The sequence below is a fragment of the Phascolarctos cinereus genome, unplaced genomic scaffold (genome assembly GCF_003287225.1).
Source record: "Phascolarctos cinereus isolate Bilbo 61053 unplaced genomic scaffold, phaCin_HiC Scaffold_2;HRSCAF=192, whole genome shotgun sequence".
NCBI classification, from domain to species: Eukaryota; Metazoa; Chordata; class Mammalia; order Diprotodontia; family Phascolarctidae; genus Phascolarctos; species Phascolarctos cinereus.
In genome coordinates, this window is record NW_027555625.1 from 212,209,157 (window position 1) to 212,219,468 (window position 10,312).

Sequence of the window (10,312 nt, forward strand, 5' to 3'; positions counted from 1 at the left end):
GGGGTTGTCTTAATGAACCACAGCAAATGCGACTGACTGAACCTTTCAGTCACAACCAATTCAGTCATGGTTGCAAAGATATGGCCCCTGTGCCAGGGATTTAAAGCGGGTTAGAACTGATGATTCAGCTTTGCTAATAAAATATAAGCCATATTTTAAGTTAGCACTCTGTATTTCTACTAAAAGAGTTGTCTGGGACTCTAGGGATAAAGTCAAACTAAATTTCCCCAACTCTCATTAGCCCTAGAGGTATGACTTATTATAACATACTAGACTGATTTCTTTATCAGTCTTCTAGCAGAAAAACATATCTCTGACACAGATGTGTCTCCTTCAGTATAAGATTAGATTTGATTAATGCTACTTTCTTTTGTATTTATTATAAAATACTCCTTAATATTTTTCTCTGTCCAAAAAAAGAAAAAAAAGCAACACAACATAAGGGACCAGTACTAAGACCTAGTATCAGATCCTGTCTCAGACACTTACTATTTGATCCAAATTTATTACTGAATCAAGATTCTGGTAGCTCTTAACAACGGACTCCCCAGGATACTCTCCTTCCTTTCTCATTGAGTTCAGTGCCTAGTAAACTAAAACATTCATATTTACATTCATATTAATGCTCCCTCAAATAATCTAACTTCTGTTTCTCAATCCGCTCAATCCTGATTAACCTAATTTTCCACTCCATCTGAGCTATACGAAGAGATGGTCAGACATTTAATGTCACCATCACCCACAACCCCAAAGTTCCTGTACCTGATCATAATCTTTTCTATGCCTTACAAACTCTAACCTTGTTCTTTGTCCTCACTGTGATCCCCACTTCCTTCCCCCCGAGTCTTTTCCCACGCTATCACCTTCATACTGACTATACTGTAATCTCCTTTCTTCCTTGTCTTGATCCCTAAGTGAACCCTTCCAACTCTACACTATCCTCGTTTCCTGAGTCCCTTGTTCCCTTGTCCTATTGCCGATCACACTTTGCTAAACCCCAAGTCTGTATTCCTCCCACCAACTGCTTCCTTTACTCCTATTCATGTCCTGCTGAATGGAGCTGAAGAAAATCATGAAACTATGCTTATATTGGAGCCATGTCAAATTTATGTGACATAATCTCACCTGGGTACTCACTATAGCAAGACAATTCTTTTACACCTCCCTAATCAGTTCATTATCTCATTTGACAGTGGCTATTCCTTTTTTTTTTATTATTCCCATATATTTCTTCATCCCTCCTCAAGTCTCCCATTGCACCCTCTTCCCCTATTTTCAAAGCTGAGGACCTTTCCTCATACTTGACCAATGGATTTTTCTAGAGCTCTCCCCACCTTATCCTTCCCATTGTCCTCTCATGCTACTCATTCATCTTCTGTCACCCTTTTGTTCTTTACTCCTATTACCATTAAAAGGATAGCCTTTCTCCTTACCATACATCCCTCCACATACATCCTTGATCTCATCCTCTCTACTGGATTGTCTTCAATACCATCTTTACTTTCTTTAATCCTTAATCTCTCCCAATCTCACTGTTTCCAACAAACATGTCCATGACTTCTTCCATCCTTAAAAAAACCACACTTTATTTGACCATCTCCATTAGCATATGCCTTCTATCTCTCCTGTTCTCAGCTAAACCCTCTGAGAAAACTATCCATATTAGGTATTTCCACCTCCTTTACTCTCACTCTCTTCTTAATTCTCTGCAGTCTGATTTCTGACCTTATCATTCAACTGAAACTGCTCTCTTCAAAACTGTGACAGCTCTCCTAATCACCAATATCTTATCTTGATCCTTATTCTTCTTGACCTCTTGAAGTCTTTGACACAATGGATCACTAACTTCCCCTGGATACTCTCTCTTCTCTAGGTTTTCAAGCCACTCTTCTATCCTCACTTTAATCCTATCTTTCTAACCATTCCTTAGTTTTTTGTTGCTAGTTCCAAGCCATTCCCATTAATCCTGGGTGTCTACTAAGGGTCTTTCTTGGGCCTTCTTCTCTTTTCTCTCTACTACATTACTTGGCAATCTCATCACTCTACTGAGCTCCAGTTCCCCATCACCAAATCACCCCATCACCTGTTGGACAACTTAATCTATATGTTCCCAAGGCATCTCAAACTTGACATGCCCTAAACAGAAGTCACTGTATTTCCCAAAAGCCCTCCCTTCTTACTCCAGGATCAAATATAATATCCTCTTTTTGGCAAATAAAGCCCTTCACAAACTGGTTCCTTCCTACCTTTCCAGTCTTCTTATACTGTACTTTACTCCCCTGAACATCCCCCAGAAAACCAGCCATACTTGTGTACATGCTGTTTCTCTCACTCAAAATTCTTATCTTCTGTCTCCATGTCATTGCACTGGTCTCAGCAATGCCTGGAATGTTCTTCTCCTTCATGTCTGCCTCTTAGCTTACCTGACTTCTTTCCTTCAAGATTCAGCTCAAATGCTTTTATAGGAGGTATTTTCTAGTCATACCCCTCCCAGTACCTTTCCCCTATAATTACCTACAATAGAATAGAGCATAACAGAATGTAATATGATATCATTTAATGTAAGTATATATAGCATAGTCATTTACATATTGTCCCTCCCTTTAGAATGTGAGCTCCTTGAGAGCAGGAATAGTGCTTTTGTTTTTCTTTATATGCTGAGTGCCTAGTACAGTGCCTGGAACATAGTAAAATATATGACAAATGTTTGTTGACTGGCTGACCTTAGGAAAATCACTTAATTTCTCTAACCCTATTTTCCTCACAAGATTTCTGTATTAAATGAATTAATGTATTTAAAAGATTTTGCAAACTTTGAAGTACTGCACAACTGTCTGTCATTCAAAGTAATAACAGAAATCTTATTCTCATCTTTTTGGGAAGTTCAGATTGACATGGCCCTGGAAAAAGTTGTTACTCTGCTATTATTCCTTCATATTATATTGTTATTATCATGATTATTTCAATATCTTCTCATCTCTTTTCATGGAGTTAAAATAGAAATAGTTCTGTTAAAAGTCACTATCTTGCTATTATTATTATTTTTTTAATATCCTATGTACCAATTCATAAGAAATATAAAGTAAGTATTTTTAGAAGTTGAATGAAAGTATTAGGATATGAGCTTATCCTTAGCAGGCTCACTGAAAGCATTGTTATTACATGCCAGTGGCTCACAAGAAAGGCTGTCTTCTCTGATAGGTCTCAACATTTTGAAATTTTTTCCTGCCATATAGCTTAAAAATTATGAGTATTTGAAATGATAGCGTCTAGTGAGATAACTAGAGGGCATAGTGACTAGAGCATTCGACCTGGAGTGAGGAAGACCTGAATTCAAATATGTCTTCAGACACTTACTAGCAGTTTGGCCCTAGGCAAGTTATTTGATTCCTGTCTCCCTCAGTTTCCTTACATGTAAAATAAGGATAATAATAATACATGCCTCCCCTTTTTTTAATATGAAATGCTTCATGAATTTTCATGTTATACTTGCACAGGGACCATGCTAATCTCTGTATTGTTCCAATTTTAGTATATGTACTGCCAAAGCAAGCACCTCCTAAAGTTATTCTAAGGATAACATGAGATAACATTGATAAAGTGCATTGCAAACCTTAAAGTGTCATATGAATGTAAGCACTATGATTATTAACATGTTGTTCTTAAATTTTGAAAGAATGAAGGAAGGAAGGAAAAAGGAGAGGAAGGGAAGGAGGGAGGGAGGCTCCAACACACCCTTGATTAATTGAATCTTTCTACGCTGTTCCTATTCCTATTTGGTTATAAGCTGTTCCATGAAAGCTTCTTGAAGTCATAGGCTCTGTCCATATTTCATCATTGTTTTTTCCAGGATAGGACTTTGCAACTTTAGGACTCTACCTTGAAGTTGCATTGCTTCACATCCCATATAGTCATCCACCAAGACACCAGGGCAGACCCAGCATGAGATCTTGCCATCTTCCTTACCACCCTATAAAGACTTCCTCCTCCATCCCTTTTTACCTCTTGTTCTTGCTCTGGGAATAAAATCAATTCAATACTAGCATAGCCACTAGGGAGAGCATGATACTCTGCTATCTATGGCTCTACTCACAATCCTTGTGACAGCCCCCCAAAAAAAATTCCTTCCCTGGATGCCCTGGTAAGTGTCATATTATGTGTCCCTACTAGAATCTAAATTCCTTGGCAACAGGTACTTTATATTGTATTTGTAGTTTTCCAAGAGAAAGGTAAACTTGATTATCTTTATTTAACCTTCATGGCCTATCTTTCCAGCCTCCCTATTAATAACACCCATAGCTGACAGATACCTTCAGCCTCGATTATTATATTTTCATTGACGTCTTATTTAATTCCCAATCCTTCCCATTTTCCTTAAAGAAAGCTTCGGAGAGAGAATCCTCCTTTCTTCTACCTACTTTGTGTTTAAAGTTCCTCCTGGTAATTTTGCAGTAACTCACCAAGTTCTACATTTATTTAGGGGTAAATCCCCTTCAGCCTTTATCATAGCCGGTTTCCTTCTATTTCTTATATAGAAATGCAAGTGTGACAGGAGCAATATCCTAACTCATTCCCTCTTGCAAGTTAGACTATTTTTTTAGAAGCATTGAGACCAACCTGGAGACTTGGTTGGCTCAGAGGACTAAAGGTTCAGACTATTGTCATTACTTCCTCATTGCCTGAATAAGAAACAGCTGGGAAGAGCTCCAGGGAGCACTCTGAGGCTTGGTTTCTGGGTAATAATAGTTCAGGCAAAGAAGTTTCAGTTAGCTAAATATATTCTAGGCATCCTCAATGCCTATCTTTTTTGAATATGCTTATTCAGCTATGGGCAAGTAAATCTTTTTTTTTTTGTTAATGGTTAACTGACCTGTGATTATCTTATGTTGTTTCAATATCAAACCTGAACAACTAGGGGACTGGCCTACTCCGGAACACATGGTATCATAAAACTAATCCATTTCCTTCTCACAGCCATTCCATGAATCAATCAATAAATCAATGAAAAATGTCCTTACCACTGCCTGACAATGTACCAAGCACTGAGAATAAAAAGAGATCTAAGCAAGACAGCCCCTGCCCTTAAGGATCTTAAATTCTAACAAGGGAAGACAACACATAAAGTGAGCTAAGTTAGAAGGGAGGGCACAGTGAAAGCAAATGGTAGCAAGACTTGGAGATGACTGGGAAGTGGTTTGTTGGGCCAGGAAAGATAAGGTAAAAATAACCAAGCACATGGCCAAATAACACCTCAATGTTATATGAAGCGTGGACCAGATAGATGTAAGCTAGGTGAGTTAATAGTCACTTATTTGCCTATCAAGACAGTACATCTTTTTCAGATGAAGAAATTAAAGCTATCAATAGTCATATGAAAAAATGCTCTGAATTACTACTGATTAGACAAATGCAAATCAAAACAACACTGAGGTACCACATCATACCTATCAGATTGGCTAAAATGATAAAACAAGAAAATGATAAATGTTGGAGAATATGTAGGAAAATTAGAGTACTAATGCATTGTTGGTGGACAACTGATCCAACCATTCTGGAGAGCAATTTTGAACTATATATACACAAAGGGCTATAAAACTATGCTCACCCACCCTTTGACACAGCAATACCACTTCTAGGTCTCTATCCCGAGGAGATCATATAAAAGGGAAAATGACCCACATGTACAAAAGTGTTTGTAGCAGCTCCTCTTATGGTGGCAAAATATTGGAAGTTGAAGAGATACCCATCAATTGGAGAACGGCTGAACAAATTGTGGTACATGAAAGTAATGGAAGATTATTGTGCTATAAGAAATGATGAGCAGACAGGCTTCAGAAAAACCTGGAAAGATTTGCATGAACTGATGCTGAGTAAAGTGAGCAGACCCAGGAGAACATCGTACGCAGTAACAGCGACATTGTATGATGACTAACTTTGATCGAGTTGGCTCTTCTCAGCAATACAATGATCTAAGACAATTCCAAAAGACTCATGATGGAAAATGCTGTCCATATTCAGAGAAAGAACTATGGAGTCTGAATGCAGATGGAAGCACACTATTTGCTCTCCTTTTCTTTTGTTGCTTTTTTTGTTTCTTCCCATTAGTTCCTCCCATTAGTTCTAATTCTTCTTTGCATCATGACTAATGTAAAGATATGCTTAATATGAGAGCCTATATCAGATTGTACTCCATCTTGGGGAGGGGGGAGGAGAGTAAGGGAGAAAAAATTTAGAACTCTAAATCTTATGGAAGTGAATGTTGAAACTGAAAATAAATTAATTTTTTAAAAAAGGCAGTGCATCCCCAGGATAGGAATTCCATGGTTGAGTAGATTAAATTTCCCTGTGGACTGGAGGCATGGTTTCTGGTGGTCCCATTCAAAGAGTGCCACTCCACATGGGGAGAACTGGGGCAATGGTTGGGCCTATGGTAGGGTAGCAACAATGGACAGCTGAATGTATTGTCTGATTTGGGGTCAGTTAGATATCGTGGGTGCTAACCAGATCAGACCAGAACTGGCCTCTAACCTGGGGGTGGCTGGAGCAGAAACAAAGTAAGAGACAAGAAAATCAGGACACAAACAGAAGTTTAATTAATTTCAGAGTGAATAAAATGATATTTGTAAATGTAAGCCCTACCTCCTAAGAAGAAGTGCTTAACATGCTGCACCAAAGGCAGGATTTATACAAGCAGGCTGTGCCCTGAGTTTGGCATAACAATAAGCCTTTGTGCTCTGGAATCATCTTCTGGCACAGTATATTGCTTGTTCCAGCACCGGGTGTTCACTGAGGGATTTAGCTCTTATTTCCCAGGGCCATCCGTCACATAGTCACAGTCCCTGTTCCTTGTCACTGATAGGTACTGCAGTCCTATTCCCATCACTGAACTCTGATTCTGCACCCTGTAAGCAATCATGACCCCCAAGACTTTATATAATATTGTTCTCACAGGGCCCATGGGAACAGTAACTCAACCTAAATATAATTATTTCATGTCCCAGCCCACTTATGGTTTTTATACATATACATATAAGACCTGCCTTTGGTACAGTGTATTAAGCCCTCCATCTTGGCAGGGTGGGAGAGGCCTCCATTTGCAAATGTCATTTTCCTTGGAAATTAATCAAACTTTTCTTTGCGTCTTGACTCTCCTGTCTCTAGCCTGCTCTACTGTGGCTCCAGTCACTCTCAGGTTAGAGGCCAGTTCTGGTCTGATTGACACAGGCATGAAGGAAACTAACAGGAAAGAAGAATAGACTTTTAAAACTAACCCCCTGGTTTTACAAGTGAAAACAAAGAGGTTCAAAGAGGTAACTAGAGAGATGATTTTCCTAATATCACATGTATAAGTAGCAGAAGAGCCAGGACTAGAAGTCACATTTTTTAGTCCCTTTCTGGCTCTTTTGCCTGTACACTAGAAATGATATATAGTATAAATGTGGTGCTGTTTGGTTCCTTTATACTCACTGGTCCTGCTTTGCTGGTCTATATGCTATTTTATCAAGAGCAAAGCATATCCATCCATTTGTTCATCCTGCTGATTCTTTGTAGTACTTAATCAATGTTTTTTAAAGTAGAACTACAAAACTACTAACACTTTCAGAAATGCTGCTTCAGCACACACATGAATACAAGGTAGTGTAAGATTAATAGTTTTGCCTGAGAAACTGTATATAGTACAAATGGATGCTCTTCAAATAAGAATTTAGAGATGGGGGTGGGAAGGTATCTGCCTATTGGGCTAGATGAATTATTTCCTTCTGCAGCATAAGCAGTTCAAAAAACAACAATTCTAAGCATCTCCACACATTTTATTTTAAATCAGTTTCTTGTTAAGTAGATACAGGTCATTTTCTTTTCTTTTTTTTTCTTTTTTTCTTTTTTTTTTTTAGCAATTCCCTAACCACCACCACCCCAATCTTCTGAAATTAACTAGAAAATCTGTTGGACAAATTTAGATTGAATCAAATCATCGGTGTGAAGTACATTTAGTATGGAAACTTCCTCCATGTTGCAGATAGGCAGCTTGTCTAGAATATAAAATCTTGGAGTTGCCTAAGAGGTTAAAAAAATTACCCATAGTCATGCAGACAGCATATTTCAGATAAAGGACTTGAATTCAGGTCTTCCTGGTTCTAAGACTTGTTCTGTATCTACTATTCTACACCAGGTTGATTTATCTAAACTAAATGTCAGGTAGGAATTTTGGTGTGTTCTCTTTGAAAGAGAGAGGAGTACAAAATGTTGAATCAAGCCAAAGTTTCATTTTGATTAAAAGCTCTAACTGCCCTTAGAGATTATCTAATTCCATGACTTCTTTTGTTAAGTAACTTGTCAACAACTAAGCAAGTGGTAGGTAGTAAACCCAGGATTTGATCCCAGGTCACCTGATTCCAAATCCAGTGTTCTTTGTGCTCTACCATTCCATGGGAAATGATCAGCGTCACTGTTTTACTTTGTTTGGTTTTGGAGAATGATTAAAATTCAAATTCTGTGAGCACTGATATCAGCACCATGGCTAGTGCTTGTGGCCCTGCTGAGACTCAAGTCAGTAGAAGAAACAGTGTAATCAATAACAGCGGCTTTCATTAGGCTGACCCACTTTCTTTGCCTTTGGGTGGTCTGGATTGTTCACAAAATAAGATTAAGACGCAGGTGAGCTTACAAGAAGTAGGGAAGGTACCGCTTCTTTGTTTGGGGTTCCCAAGGAAAAGTTTCACTGATATGAAATTGTTTTTATGTTTCTTCCATGATGCCTGAAAAGTATCTGGAAGAACATGCTTGTTTGTCTGCCCCTTATTCAAGTTTCTGGTGTCACCTGCTCATGTTTTATATCATTTCTACATAGCAAGGAGTAAGTTGCAGTGTGGTTTACTGATAATTTTGAAATTTCACCCTAAAGCAGTGATTGGAAAGCTCCAACATGCTGGCATGAATATCCTATATCTCATACTTTCCTATGGTGAAGTCAGCAAATTCAACTATTCAGAACCTGGCCATAACTAGGCTAGGGTCTGGATGTTGCTTTGAATGAGTCGTCTGCTTTATACTATGTGAATTTTCTCTTCCATTTCTTTTCCTCAGATTATCTCAATTATCCAACAGACATGGGATTCACCTAATAAACTAATGTGTGGGTAGAAATAGCAAATAAAGAAACTGCATATAATGGATAGCCCTCCTATCAATATGCTACTTGTTTTTGGCATTTGTTTTTGTCACTAGCCTTACAAGTTGTGAGATTATGTCATTATAGTGAAAGAGCTTTGAGTTATTAAATGACATTTTATTTGGCTATTCAAATAACATTATTTTGTTATGTTGAATTCCACAACTTGAATTTGGGGTATTGGCTGGAAGACATCCAAATGGAGAGGTCCCGAAGATTGCAGGATCTTACTGGAGAAGAGGAAGTCATCTAGACTTTCCTACCACATCACGTGTATATATCTCCTAGATATGTTCTCACTTTCTGAAACATCTTTTATTTTTCCTCTCCTTTCTTCTCCTCCTCAAATTCCTCCCCTCATCCATCTCCATAGTTTTTTAATCTTTTCCTATGTATCACACATCCTACTTCTTCATGGTAGACACAATTTTCTCCTATTCATAACTCTGTCATCTAATACACAGGTCTCAGTCTCCAGTACATAGGTCCTAGCCTCATTGGAAATATATTCTGGGAGACTCAGATGTATCCTATCTGCCAATTTCACTTAAATCAACACAAGTCCTTCGGGGCTCTGGAAAAATAACAGCCCCAATTTTGGAGGGCACAGTCTGTGGGAGGAGACACTAAATAATCTGGGGGTATCTTGGAGCCAGTTCACACAGGTTCATGAGGGCCAATAGCTAAATTTTCATTGTGAGTATTCTCACCTCAGGGATTTTGTATTTTATTGATTGTGTACATTTAATAAATGTGATGTATATAATGTTAATAATGCAGGTTAAACTTAAAAGTATATCATGCTTTTGGAGGAACTAATTGTTAAATATTTACCAGAATATCCTTGGGGTGTTTGAAGGTATTGTGCTGTCATGGGATTTAAAGCTAAAAGGGACCATTCTAGTCTAATTCCATCATTTTGCACATAAGGAAAATTAGGAGTTTAAGTGACTTGCAAACATAGAACCAGTATTTGAATGCAGACATTCTGACCCCATACCCAGTATTCTTTTCACTTAAACATGGAAGTGTGTTTCAGGGTGGAAGGAAATAGATTTAGAAGAATGAAAGTCAAATGTCATCTATTTCACACATTATCTTTATTTTTTTTTGGTTAGGCAATGGGGTTAAGTGACTTGCCCA

The 10,312-nt window shown here is 38.1% G+C and overlaps 1 non-coding gene across 1 annotated transcript; it reads right to left on the bottom strand.

Moving 5' to 3' along the window:
* Positions 1-3,452: 3,452 nt before the first annotated feature.
* Positions 3,453-3,556, bottom strand: LOC144456004 (U6 spliceosomal RNA). Its single transcript, XR_013484916.1, has one exon. It is a non-coding gene; the product is annotated as a U6 spliceosomal RNA (small nuclear RNA).
* Positions 3,557-10,312: the final 6,756 nt, after the last annotated feature.